Source organism: Coturnix japonica, chromosome 35 (assembly GCF_054131305.1).
Source record: "Coturnix japonica strain WE chromosome 35, WE-NBRP24, whole genome shotgun sequence".
In the NCBI taxonomy this organism is placed as follows: Eukaryota; Metazoa; Chordata; class Aves; order Galliformes; family Phasianidae; genus Coturnix; species Coturnix japonica.
This window is the reverse complement of record NC_140697.1, coordinates 2972108-2985915: the sequence shown is the minus strand read 5'-3', so window position 1 is coordinate 2985915 and position 13808 is coordinate 2972108. Positions and strand designations below refer to the sequence as shown.

Below are 13808 nucleotides of genomic sequence, written 5' to 3'. Positions count from 1 at the left end.
CAGAGCCCCACAGCATCCCTATGGGAGCAGCAAGGCACAAATGCCACTTCTGACTACTGCAGTGACACCATACCCCGAGCCTGTGACTTGAATCACTTCATCCTCTCACAAACATTACATTGTACAGAACGAAACCCCGTAATGTTGTCAGTAACGTTTCCGAAGGGTATATGCAGGTTCACTGCAGCCTAGGAGAGAACTAGCCAGGAAACCATGAAGTCAGCCTTGCTTTTTTATTGAATTATGGCAGTTTTCCAGACCTTTGTGTGATTATTAAAACAAAAGAGAGAACTGTGGTGCTTAACAATGAGATCAGATCAGCGGTACAGAGAGTGGAATGTGTAATTTGCAACAGGGGAGGCCCAAAATCAGACTTGCCTTGTTAAACCATACAGATAAAAGGGTGAGCAGCCCTTTTCACTGTGCAACACTGGGTTTTTCAACCAAATCCATGTGAGGCTGCTATGAGCTTTGCGTGTCATTTTCTTGAAGCACATGACGACTCACCAATAAAAAGTGAACTCATTCAGTCTGCTGGCTGTTTTGCAGCCCAGGCTTACATTTGGTCCCTTTTTACCTCTGAGCCAAAGTCTAGCATCGTTAGCAAGAGGCCAAGCTAAGACATTTACTTACACGCAATACCATTTAACCACGTTAATAATGCAGGACATCAGGTGGTTCCAGCTGGGTAGTGCAGTGAAGACATATCAGCTATTTGCTCAGAACTGAACTGAGAAAACAGAACACTTCATCTTTGCTAACACCATCGTTACTGTCCGTGTTCTACACACAGAAGGTGTGCCCACGTGAAGAACACGCTCTGTGCTAACTGTGGGGCACAGCACACTCCTCGGTGGCTGCTCCTGCATTGCTGAAGGAAAGCAGTCTTTGTTAGCAGATCTTTTGCTTGGAAGACAAACCAAACAGTTACTTACACCAGAACACAGTAAAGCAAAAAGAATAATAAAGTTACTTGAAAAGTGATTGTGCAGAATGGACAAGGGAGAAATGCTCAATACTTGCAGAAGTAGAAAGAAAGGTCCTGAAAACAAGGGAGAATTCTGGCATCACTTATTTTAAAAGAATGGTGACTCAGTATTTAGAAAAGAGGTCAGGCACTGGATTTCACAACCACATGTGGAGAACACTACAGAGGAAACTGGATGGGTCTGCCAAAGCAGTCAGTGTAGGGCCGAGAGCTGCCTCCCCCACACACACCGAGGTGGATTCAAAACAAAAAAACACAGAACTCTCCTCTGCAACTATTTCTGAAGTGTTTGACCAGCAGAGTGCAAAAACCAGCAGCACTGAACTGCTACAGGGACCGAAATGTGCTGACATCACCAGAGCCAGGTGGGCAAATCCGAGACAGCTTCGTGTGTTACTGCCCATCCTGTACCCAGCTGTGCATAAATAGGAAATGTCAGTCTAACTATTCCAATGCAGTCTGTAAGGTGAACAGACAACACGTGGAAAAGAAGGACTCCCCAGTCTTCTCCTGGAAGTGAATGAGAGGAATTTTATGGACAACAAGGAAAGCATATTGATAGTCAGAATGCTTGTACAGCACATGCATGCTATAAACTGCACTGTATTCCACGATACTGTCTCATCCTTGTTGCTCTCCTCTGGTGTTTTCAGCCTGGGTAACGTCAACTGAAGCAGCACACCTTACAGCACACACCGACATAACTAAACACAAGTCACAAATAAGGGAGAAGTGGAGCAGATCATTCCTTTATAAGATTAAAAAACCATCCTGGGGATTTTCTTTGAAACTTATGCCATGCGGTTCCTGAACTTCCTTTTCATCCCAATGGTTCCCAAACACTTTGTCCTTCACAAGACCGTCTTCCCCCCCTGGGGAAAACACAGCATTTCCACTGCTCAAGCATTACAGCTGGAAGGCACAGGACAGGAATTAAAGCACACTTCACTAAGTGAAACTGTTAACTGCATTTAGAGACTGAAATAATGCAGAAAGCCTAAAAGAATGAATGTCCTCTCCTTGCAGAAATGGATGGAGGTTTCAAGAACCAAAGCTCACCATCTGTCTCCCTTTCTGTCACTGAAGGAGCACGCCAGCTCCTTCATAGCATGCCTCTGATCCTCTCGTTTTCCAAGGCAAAAACCTAAGAATGACTCTCACAGGACTCATTAAGGCTGCTCCCCCCTCCAAGCAAAGAGTAAGCACAAGTAGAACTCTGCACAGTGCTCCCAGGAGATGCATGGGAAGACATGTACTGAGGCAGCCAACGCAGCTACTTTCACCTCTCTGGGAAACAGACTGAAAAAGCTGAGGCTGAAAGGACAAATGATGTTTTCAGTTTACTGCTTTAACTTCTCAGCTAAACAGCAAGGATGAGCTGTCCACAACTACGAGCAGTTTTGCTAGTAATTCACATGGCCACTCACTGGAATGAGGGACGCGCTGCTTAGTGACTTGTGTATAGAAGCAGGGAGCACACACATGTCATACAGCACAGGGGTTTAACAGCCAGTATCCTTACGGTGCTTTTTGAAAGCAGCCAGGACAGTCAGGTCACAAAGATCACAGCAGTCTTGACTGACTGATCTTCACTCACAGAGGGGTTCTTGAGATCTTTCCTGTTGCATTATAAAACGATGAGCATCAGAGCTCACACGTACACCTGCACAGTGGAAAGTACCCAACGTTCATTGAAGTCATCCAGGATGCACGCAGCATTCAGAGATTCCTGGTCCTTTTACATACCCACAAAGCACTGTGTACTTGGAAGACAAGGAAGTGGTGTACAGACACACACCTGTGATTGCTTGGCCCCACTGATGCTGTTAGCAGCCAGGTTTGATCAGAGGCTGAGCAGTCAAAAACTCTTTCAGAATCTTATCCACCATCCTCTCTTCAGCTCCCCTGCTGGAGCTGTTTTCACATCCGTGAAAATCTATTAAACTCTAATGTTTGCTTTTGTAACAAAGTCCTCCAAGACTGCAAACAGCCTTCCTTTTCTCTCCCTTTTTACTGTTTAATAACTTGTACAGAAATAGCCATGCTGCAGATCTGACAAAAGCCAACCCACCACAAACCGTGAAACAAACATGCACATAAAAACTTGGGGCAGGGGAGGAAACCCTCCAAAAATCCACAACCTATTTGAGACTTTATAAAGACTCCTCCCAGCCTCACCATGGGGTGTTTGGCCTCAGCCCACCCCCCACAGAAAATATTCTCTTTTTTCCCCTTGTGAGAATACTGACAAATGTGGGTGGCAGCCTGGGGCTCTTCTCCTGGCTCACAGCATTGCCCAAACACACACAGCCCGCCTCCATGCTAAAGTAAAACTGCAGCATTAAAATATTTCTGCGTGCTGCATCTGTTCTCACCACCCACAGTCTTGCTCCTGCCTTGCTGCTCTTGCCTACTGGCGTGAGTATTCCAGCTTTAGGTAGAACTGTTTTAGGGATACAGGCCAAGAAGGTTAACGACAGTTAGCTTTTGTTGTTTGGGTTGAATATGGTTAAAATCTGTGCCCACACCCAGTATTAATAAACAGGCTCAGTCCGTGGCAGTGGACAGGTTCATCCCTGCAGAAGAGAACTGCCAAGTGAGTGCCAGCAACTACTCCAAGTCTGTGCAGCACCGCCTGCAGAAAGTGCTCTGTACTCTTCCTTACTGACGTTCTTGGGTTGGATGTCTTTGGGAAAGCTGCCTGTTTTCTGTGCTAGGATGACCAAAATCAAGCAGCTTTCGACTTCCAAATCCATCCACAGTCCAACTAAATCTTGACAATGAGAAGTCCCTGTTCTATAGCTCTACTACATGGACACTCAGCTGCTGGTCCAAACGTGGCACTCTGAAATTATGCAGGTTCTCAAGCAGCTCTACAATTACTGGAAAGTTAATTCCAGAACTGCTGCAGTGAATTGTTTTTAGCAGCTATTAACCTATGTAAATGTCCATCTGTTCTGATTCCTTTCCACTGCTGAGTGTCCAGTGTCTGTTTTGTGATTTGAAGGTGACTGAACGTTACAGTCAGCTGTGAACAGGAAAGGTAACGGGTCACTAAAGCACACAGAAAGTCAGCATCGTTTGTAAGGTGGAAATGAAAAACCATAGTCTTCATTCTGATAGTCCCTCTCACTACCAGCCTTTATTACTGCTGAAATGAGAAAATCAGACTAGAGGGAAAGTTGTAATTAATGGAGTGGAATTAATCCAGGTCACTCTATTACTCTGGCTTTGCACAAGGGTAACTCTACTCCAGTAACTTCGGCTGAGTTTTTCTGGCACAAACCCACTGTAAGCAAAAGCAAAATTTAGCCTCTCGTTTGTTCTCATTAGGCTCCTGGCCCTTAAGCATCAGACTGACTGGAAACAGTTTACAGCCTTCAAGTTAGAAAGGAGAAAAATCTGACTAACAAGAAAAACACAAGTGTGCCAAATAAATATGGTACTGTTTTATAGACTACAGGATCAAAAAGATGCAGAAACACTTGTCTTAAAAGAAAGGTGACAGGGCTTAGCAAGAAAGCACTCTTAATGGCTATAGCTGCTACTGAAACTGCTGCCTCTTGTCACTAATCTTGGGCAAACTGCTTTTTTTTTCTTTCCTCTTAAATGGAAACCATAATCCTGCTATGAAGCAGAGCAGCCACGAATTAAGAGTTTTGGTAGCTATTATAAAAGGTTAGATTTTATGACAGATAAGACAATATTTCTGAGGTTTCTTAAAGCATGACTGTGATGAGAATGACGGTAAAAGCACCCCGTGTATCAGGGTGAGCACAGGAGACATTACATATTTTGCAGTCTAAAAGTAGCAGAAAGCTTGTTAGTTTTGAAGTGACTTGGAAACAAGCTGGCTCCATTTTGCAAAGGTTCCTCCCTGTGCTGCCAATCACAGCCTTAGACTCCTTTTCTAGGTCTCTGTCTCTTTATTAGAGCAAATAGGAAGCGACAGTAATGACACCAATGATGGATGCAGTATCTGCGATACATTTTCTCCCATTTCTCTCCAGGGATTGGGCTGATTAACAAATCTGAATTTGTGTTTGCAGTCACGGACTATTTATGGGGCTTGAGAACGTCAGCAGTCATGGAACTTCATACCATATATTTTTCATCACCCCTTTTTTTCCCAGAGCAAACAGCCTGTTCAGGAATGACCACGGTTTTGACTGTAATCATTCATCTAACTGCTTATTTGTGCCTATTTGTCCCAGACACATAGAAAGGCTTGGATTGGAAAGGACCTTAAAGATCATCTCGCTCCAAACCTCCTGCCATGGGCTGGGTTGGTCTCCACCCCTTAGTTCAGGCTGCCTATCCAACCTGGCCTTGAAGGCACCATTCGCCTCCAGAGATGAGGCAGAGATGTGGGACGTGCAGAGGCCAATCCTCACCTGCATCGGTTAGGGTCAGTTCAACTCTTGCACAGCAGCCAAATCACTGGTTCTAAGATACAGACTTGCTCTTAAAAAAGCTTGTCTTGCCACAAATCTTTAGTTCTGAATAAATAGAGAAGCTATTTAGAGCTAAAACTAGCATTTGCATAGCCCTGCAAAGACTTCAGCAGAAGCCGGTATCTGAGAATAGGAACAACGTAAAACATGTTTGAAAGAAGGATGGCCATTCTCAGAAATAACTCAGCAGAGAGCTAAAATAAACCACACCCCATGGCAATGGTTAGCTAAAATATTCTATCCTATCTTTTATTAACTGTAACAAGAACAGACTAAGAACTGCTGACAATGCACACATTTTACAGAGAAAACGGGTACCATGAGACATAAAGGACAGTGACGCTGCAGGCCAGGACAGCACTTGTGCTGTTCCTGAGGATCACAGCTCACATGGTTCTGTTTTAGTAAGGCTATAAGTCACTGCATCTCTCAAATCTCTCTCTGCTGGACTGCGTTTCTATAGAGGATTCTTTGTTTGCACCTGGATGTGTTTAAGAGCCGTCTGGATGTGGTGCTCAGGGATATGATTTAGCGGAGGGTTTTTAGAGTTAGGGTACTGGTTAGGCTGCGGTTGGACTTGATGGTCTTCAAGGTCTTTTCCAACCTGGGTCATTCTATGATTTTCTGGAGAAGCGTGTTTGTCCCAACTGAACTTCACATTCATTTAGTCCACTTCCCCGTTCCTATCCAAGGAAGGAACCATCGAGTGTCTTTAACTGTTCTACCCCAGTGCAGCACCCAGGGCGCACTCCCAGGTGGCTTATTTCACTGGTAACCTTACACCTGCTGAAGATCTTGTTGATACGGCAGCATTCCCTGTATTTCCTTTTTCTGGAAGAACTGGCAGAGTGAAACTAACATAAACAAACTCTTGCACCGAGACACCGGCAGACTGGCTTAGCCTGTAATTTGTTTTCTTGCACTGTTCCTCCAGGATGACTGCATAGCTATTTGCAATACCATAAAAAGGTACAAGAGACCAAGCCCTGCCCTTCTCGGTCAGTCATGACCCAGTAATTTGTGGTGGCAACTATCCTAGTATAGTAGGAGGGATGCAACGGCACCATGCTTAGGTGTTTCATGTGTGCCAATAAAATGGAGCAAGCATAATGTTATCTGGAGCAGGAATAAGAACGGTCACTGTCAGGGCTCAGCTCCAGCAAGTCTTCCAGCTCATTAATCACGTGCTCCCAACCCCACTGTAAAGACAGGTTCTTCCCCCAGTTATTCTGCATTTAAATGCGGCCTTGTCTGTAGGTAATGTACAACCTGGGACTGTTCTACATGACGGAGATTTAGATACTACAAGGAAATTGTGCTTCTAAGACGTTTTCTTCTGCAAAACCATTAGCATGATTAGCATAAAACCCGTATGAGACCCTGCATAAAATCCAAAGCAAACATGTAGGGCAAATGAAATCAGTGCAGTAATACCACGGCTTACGTTTGCCCAGAAGGATTTCATTTTCTGCACCCTGAGCTGATGGGGCCGGCCCAGAGCAGGGCCATTGGGATGCTCAGGGGGCTGGAGCACCTCCCGGGTAAAGACAGGCTGAGGATGCTGGGCTTGTTCAGCCTAGAGAAGAGGTTCTGGGGAGTACCAATACTGATTTGCATACCTTTTAAGGCCTAAATCAGATGCTAAACACTACTGAAGTGCTGAAGATCTAAGACAACATCCCAAAAGTAGTTACTACCATTCATATGACTGAGAACAACTATTCTGCCAGGCAGGTGCTCAGTTGTTTTTCTTATTCTTCTTAAAAAGGGGAAAGAAGTACAAACCTTACTGTGAACACAGTGCTCCACTTCTGTCTTTGCTTCCAAACAAAGTGAACTTTATTTCCCCGGGCAGTTGATCTATCAAGCTTCATAGGTTCTTAATCGCACGTTAAACAGATGCTCTGTGATGCACTCTGCCTGGTGAAGCAGAACACCTACCCACTGTGGAATGTTCTCACTATATAGAAAGTGCTGTGCTAAGTAACCCGCTGGTTATTACCTCTGCAAACAGCAAGAAGCTGCTCCCTAATGCCAAGGGAAAAGATAGAAAGGGAAGAGCTACGTGACTATATAACAGAGAACCAGCAGAAAGCCATTAAGCCCCCTCACAGAGCTCCTGAAGCAGAAAGCTCGCTCAAAAGATGCAACAAAAGAAAGCACATGGAAGCCCCCGTTTGTCCTGAGCACACCTTGCACACTAACGTGTCACCCCGCTGACACACTGACTGAGCTTATGATCTCCAAGTGAAACACGGCCCTTCTATTCACATTTCTGTACCATCAGAAATGCCGATGATTTGTGTTACTTCTTAATTTCTGCCTCAAGCTTCTTCATTTATACTCTAAGCCGATGCAAGTTTTCCTTCCAGCAGGCTGTAGGCCACATTGTTCTGTATTAGAAGAGCATGATGAGTTTTATATGTTTTTATTCCAGTTACTGCAGAATATTAAGAAGGGTGAGAGCAAGAGGGCAAAATTCTCCCACCCAAATCTAAGCTGTCAGAATGGAGGGAAAAAAAAGGAGGAGGGGGGACTCTGTGATAATACTGTATGACTCAGAGGCTTTGCAAACCACCTTCAGAAATACGGCTGGGCAGGATGAAGGCTCCCTTCTCTTTCTCTGCTCCATTTACACATTCCCAGGACTTGCTGCAACAGGAAACACCAACATTTTCCTCCAAATCTTCAGGGAAAAAGTTTCATGTTTTTGCAGCTGTGCTGGTCAGAATGCCGCTCCCAGCAGCCCCTCAGCTCCCTCCTTAAACGTCCTCCCACTGCTCAGATTTCTTTTAAAATGATGGTGGAATCCTCACACAGGTTCCCAGCAGCACACACACACTGTTGTGATCCAGCAACAGGTAGCTCAGCTCCACCGCACCATGCTCCACTCCTCAACAGAACAGGGGGGAAATAGGATGGAGGAAAAGGAATCTCACAGGTTGAGGTAAGGACAGGGAGGTCAATCACCAGTTACTGTCACCGTCAAAACACTCAGCATAGACTGATTGCTGTAATTTATTACCGGCTGGTAACAAATCAGAGCAGTGAGAGCTAAAGCAAATGCAAACACCTTCCCCACATCCCCAGAGCATAGACAGCACTGCTCAGGCTCAGCTCAGGCCACCAGCACCACCCTTCTAGTCCTGGGTGGATCTGGCTCTGAGCTGAGCTGGGGCAGCTGCTGGAGACCACCAGAGGTCACTGCTGCAGCTGCCATCAAACCCTCGTCGTGCAGACCCGACATACAGACACAGCCCCATCTTTAAAAAGACACAACTTTGCTGTCTTGCAGTTGACAGAGCAGCTGCTATACAGCATTGCCAGAAGGAATCCAATGCAGCTCAGTGACTACAGCAAAAGACTGAACTTTTTTTTTTTTTCTATTTCTTTGCCTGTTTCAGGATCTGTAAGTTGCTGCAGTGCACGTGATCTGTCCAAAGCTGCAGATGGGAACAAAGGCTTTTTAATTTCCAGGTTGCTCACCTGGTGCAATCTACATTAGGAACTTTTAGAAGTTCCTCCGCAAAGCTGAGAGCATCACAGCAAATCTTCATCTCAACACCTACATAAAAAGAACAGTTTTCCTTTGCTCTCCCTGGCAACATTAAGCACATTTAAGTTGTCAGAGCTCACAAAACAGCCCTGAAATCTTCATCCAGCTTGTACTTTAATAAGAACAGAAAGACAGAGCAGCCCTATAAGTTCACTTACCTTGCCTGTAGCTGGGCACTGCCGCATACACAGCAAAAGGAAGAGGCTGGTCACTGGTTGAGAATATGAATACAGATGGGCTAAATTTAAGCAGAAGGGCCAATATTACAAGACAGCAGCAAGTGAGATACAAGTCCAGTTCAGCTCTTTTCCTGATAAGTACTCCAGCTGAATTAAAAAGACCAGCCAGCTGTATTATAGGATCACAATAGTGATGAAGTGCTACATGTGCATGTTAAATAGCTGCATTCGCACTTATAATGCTTGCCTAAGTACACACTTCCACAACAGTAGGGATACTCCAATATCTTAAAACATATGTACATATATGTTATTTTACAGCAATGAGACCGCACACAATATACAGTGCTAAGAACAGTAACATCCTTCAGTGCAGGTCTGCTGTTTGCAATGAACAGCTGGAAGCATTCCGCCTCCAGACTGGGCAGATCTCCCTTAGAAACTCTCACTGGCCAAGATTTGTCTTACAAGGGCTCAGAAACGAGAGCCGCCTGGGTTGGTTCTGTGTGTGAGCACAGCCCAGCAGCACAGCCCAGCTGTAACCTGAGGGCAGGTGTGGGACGGAACATTGCCCTCAGCAGCACAGAGCTGCCCTCACGCACCGATCTGCCTCACAGGTACTGAGACTGAAATAGCACACCCAGTATTTATAGGCCCACAGAGCACTCCAGGAGGGTTAGTCACCGTGTGTGACGATGGACACAGCCCTCCTCCGAGGTCTAAAAATAGGAGGCTGCAAAGGACTCCTGCAGCAGCTCTGCTGAGTGATGCAGTACTGCTCACCATCAGCAGGAACACTGATTAACTCGGGGTTCCCCTGCGGTTACTCAGTGATATTCAACTCCTGCACTCCTTGCACTGAGCACAGCTAAACTACTACGCAATTAATCTGCGCAACCCTTGATTCTAAACGAGGGCTGGTAACTCTTGCTGACAAATGCACTTGACAGAACTGCTTTCCTGGCACCCCCAACGAGCAGAACACGTTCTTATAAGGCAGAGGTGAGGTCAGCTGAGCCTTTTGTGTCACTTCATTCTTACTGTACACTCACCCAGCGTCAACAGCAAAACATGGCTTTGCAGTCTTCAAAGCAAAAGTGAACTCACTGGATGTGAAAAGCACCTCTGCAGAAATCCCCAAGGCAAACAGGTCAGTGTTAAACAGCTGCTGTTCAGAAAGAAAGCAGGACTGACAGAATGCTGGAAGGTACCTGAGGCGGCTGCACACAATCTGTGCTGTGCACAGAGCTCTGAGAAAGACAGCATTCGTTCTGAATCCCTTCCAGCACACACCTACACTGATGCATTTATAAGAAGGAATTCAAAAAACCCGACTTCTCTGTCCTTAACTTTCAACTGTACTTTTGAACTTTAGATGCTGGCTGAGGAAAATGCAGGTTTTCAGGACATTGCTCCACTCGGGTCAGTGTCAAAAGGGCACAGACTTCAAGAACCTTTCCCACAAGGTGTGTCCCTTCCCGGGCTGTCCTCCGAAAGATGCACGAGAAACACCCACTGACCACAGGAGACAATAAATAGCCATAGGGACAAAGGTGACAGCTGTACAAACATACTTTCAATGCCAGGTTTATCCAGAGCAGCTAAACATTTGGTTCTTAGCCCTTGGGAGCCAACAGATACGGCCTGTCCTCACCATATCCAAGACTAATGAAAGGCAGAGCGCTCCAACATCTGAAAAGCCAAACACGGAGTAAAACAAAGAAGGCGGCTCCTGCCTGCGGCAGAGTTGAGGGAGCCCCGACACCGCTGGAAAGGCCGCGTTTGTTTGCTTGCTGTTTTTCCACCTCCTGGCACGTTCGTGCAAGCCCTCGGGCACAGCTCCGTTTTAGCATTAAAATTACAAAGCATCCGCGGCGCGTCTGACACCGCTCCAAGTCGGCAGCGGCACGCAGCTCTGAGCGAGCGGAGTGGGGCACAAGGAGCACCAAGGGCTGGCACCGGGCGGGCGAAGCGTTGCCTCTGCTGGGCATACAAAGGAAGTTCCTCCTTGTCCTATCACTTGTGTAAAAATGTTATTCCCCTCCTACTTATGTTTAAGTATTGTAAAGCCATAGCGAGGTCTCCTTGAAGCCGGACTGAAAAGCCCAGCTCCCTCAGCCTGTCATCATAGCAGCAGCACTCCAGCCCTCGAGCATCCTCATGGCTTCCTCTGGACCATCGCTAGAAGTTCACAGTTTTCCTGCGTTAAAGACCCCAAACCTGGACGCACTACCCCAGCTGGGGCCATACAAGAGCAGAGCATAAGGGGCCGTGCCAAAGGCTTTGCAGGATCCCAGGTAGATGCCATTAGTTGCTGTCCCTTTGTGCAGTGATGCCAACACTCCATCATAGGTCACCAGGTCACCAGGTTAGTCAGGCACAATCTACCCTTGGTGAAGCTGTGCCAGCTGTCTTGGATCACCTGCTCAACCCTCGTGTGTCTTTTTATTCAGAGGGCAGTGAGGCCCTGGCACTGTTGTCTGGAGAAGCTGTGGGTGCCCAACCCTAGAGATGGCCAAGGCCAGGCTGGATGAGGGCAGCCTGTCCTTGTGGGAGACAACCAGCTGTTGGAGGGAGTTGGAAATTTAAGGCCCCTTTCAACCCAAAGCATTCTATGACTGTATGAATTTCTCAGCTAAAGGCACAAGGAAAACGTAAGTACTAACATACCTGATATTAACAGGCTTTCTCCTGTAACTGCCGTGTTGTCTGCATTGCACCTGAGTCACAGTATGTAAACCCATGACCAGAAGAACCAGTCCCTCAATAAAACAAAAGCATGAAAACAGGAACATAAAGAGTCACATACAAGAGTTATAACTGAGTCAGCATCAACCAGGCTGAATCACTGCCAGACAAACAAGGAAGTTAGAAAACTCTGCATAACAGGTATTTTTAAGGGGAGTTTCCTCTTTCAGATTGCCTGAAGCATTTCAAATGGAATTTAATTTGTGAAATATTTGAGGAGCACTATGGAACAATGGTATTGAAAATCAATTATTCTTCAAAGTTAGGTGCAATTACAGGAGCAAACTGACTTGCTTTCTAAGTCCAGTCACCGGACTACTGGCATAGAGTGACAGAAACGCTAACTTTATCAGTACAAAAAATCAAATTCAGACCATATCTATTTAATGGCCTAAGGCATAGTGACTTCCATCACAGAATGTGTCAGAAGCACATTGATGCACACACATAGCTCCTTCGTGGGTGGTGTGGAGGACAGCACACTGCCTGTTTAGTGCGCAAAACAGCACTGCACAAAGACTGACACTGGAGACAGGATCAGCATGTTGGTGATTGGAATGGTGACCAGAATGGAAAACCAGGCCAGTAGCACTGTACTGTGATATGTTTTGGCAGTGTAACTTGAAATACCACTTCCACTGTCCTTAACTATTTTGTCTCAGAAATATTTAGGAGAAATGAAAATTCTGTTATTCGCCGTTTAAAGAGAACATGAGAATTATCCATCATTTCACTTGATTCATTCCTGAAGAACCCTGGAGCTGCACATTCAGTACTAAGGAGCCCAGAGTAAAAGGACAAACCACGGGCAGCGTAAAGAAACAAAAGGTTGCGCCTGGTTCTGTTTAAAAGCCATTCCATGAAGGAGATCCAGCAGTCTCTGTCAGTAGTTCTCACATCTGTGATATCATAATCCTGTGGGGTTTACAGTTATGTTTTGGTGTTTTTTTTCCCCTAGAAGGAAACTATTTTATTGCCAGGAAGAAAACATCTGAAATCTCTAGCCAGCAAAATCCACTAAGGAAGGAACTTACAGACTGCGATCATTCTAACTTGGGCTGGACTTTCTGTCCTAGTCCAAAGATTTCTTTATGCTAAATATCTCCTACACCCTCATCAATCTCTTCAATCAGCTTGACTCCTCACCAGCATCCCTCACCCACAGTTGCTCACCTGTTGATTGATCAAAGACCATCCTTCCCTTTTGATTTACGTAAGCCTCTCCCAAAATAAGCTCACAACCAACATTTAAGAAATTACAGTAATAAGCCACCTACTCTGTGCCACTGCCTACATTATTCAGTCATACATTCTACTTCTTCTTTCCCCCTTATGGCTGTCATGTTTGTTTTTTTTCAGATCATTCATTTTCTGAATCCACGCAGGGTTGGTGACAAGGGCTCCTTATCAGCTATAATCATAGTAAGCAATATTAATAACTGAAGACTTTTCTCCTGAAAACTGAGGTGTCAAATTCAGATGCCTGCATAAGAATGGCAGCTATCACGTAAGAGAAGTTTCTAGCTGCCACAGCTGAGGGACAAAAGCATCGAGCTGTGACTCAAACACACTCCATATGTTCAGAAAGCAAAGAATCCCTACTTTTCATAGTTCAGATAAGACTTCCAATAACTTGAACAGCAAAACCATCAGCTGTGATGCTGTGCCGGTTTGAAGCTGGAATTTGACGGTCGTTCGATGTGAGCATGAGAGCAAACACAACAGGGAAGAATCACATGATGAACAACGTGTTCTTCCACACTTCTGCAAAGTTTCACCCAGTGAGAACACAACATCCTGATGTTTTTCCTCCTCTGGTCTCTCAAATCTACTTCTTCTGTTTACAGTAAAGCACCAAGAGAAAGTAAAAGGGCTCACATGAC

At 45.5% G+C, this 13808-nt stretch overlaps 1 protein-coding gene across 1 annotated transcript in view; it reads right to left on the bottom strand.

The window, feature by feature from the left end:
• LOC146755198 (maestro heat-like repeat-containing protein family member 7) overlaps positions 1-13808 on the bottom strand; it is a 396701-nt gene that overhangs the window by 367290 nt on the left and 15603 nt on the right. The window lies entirely within an intron of this gene.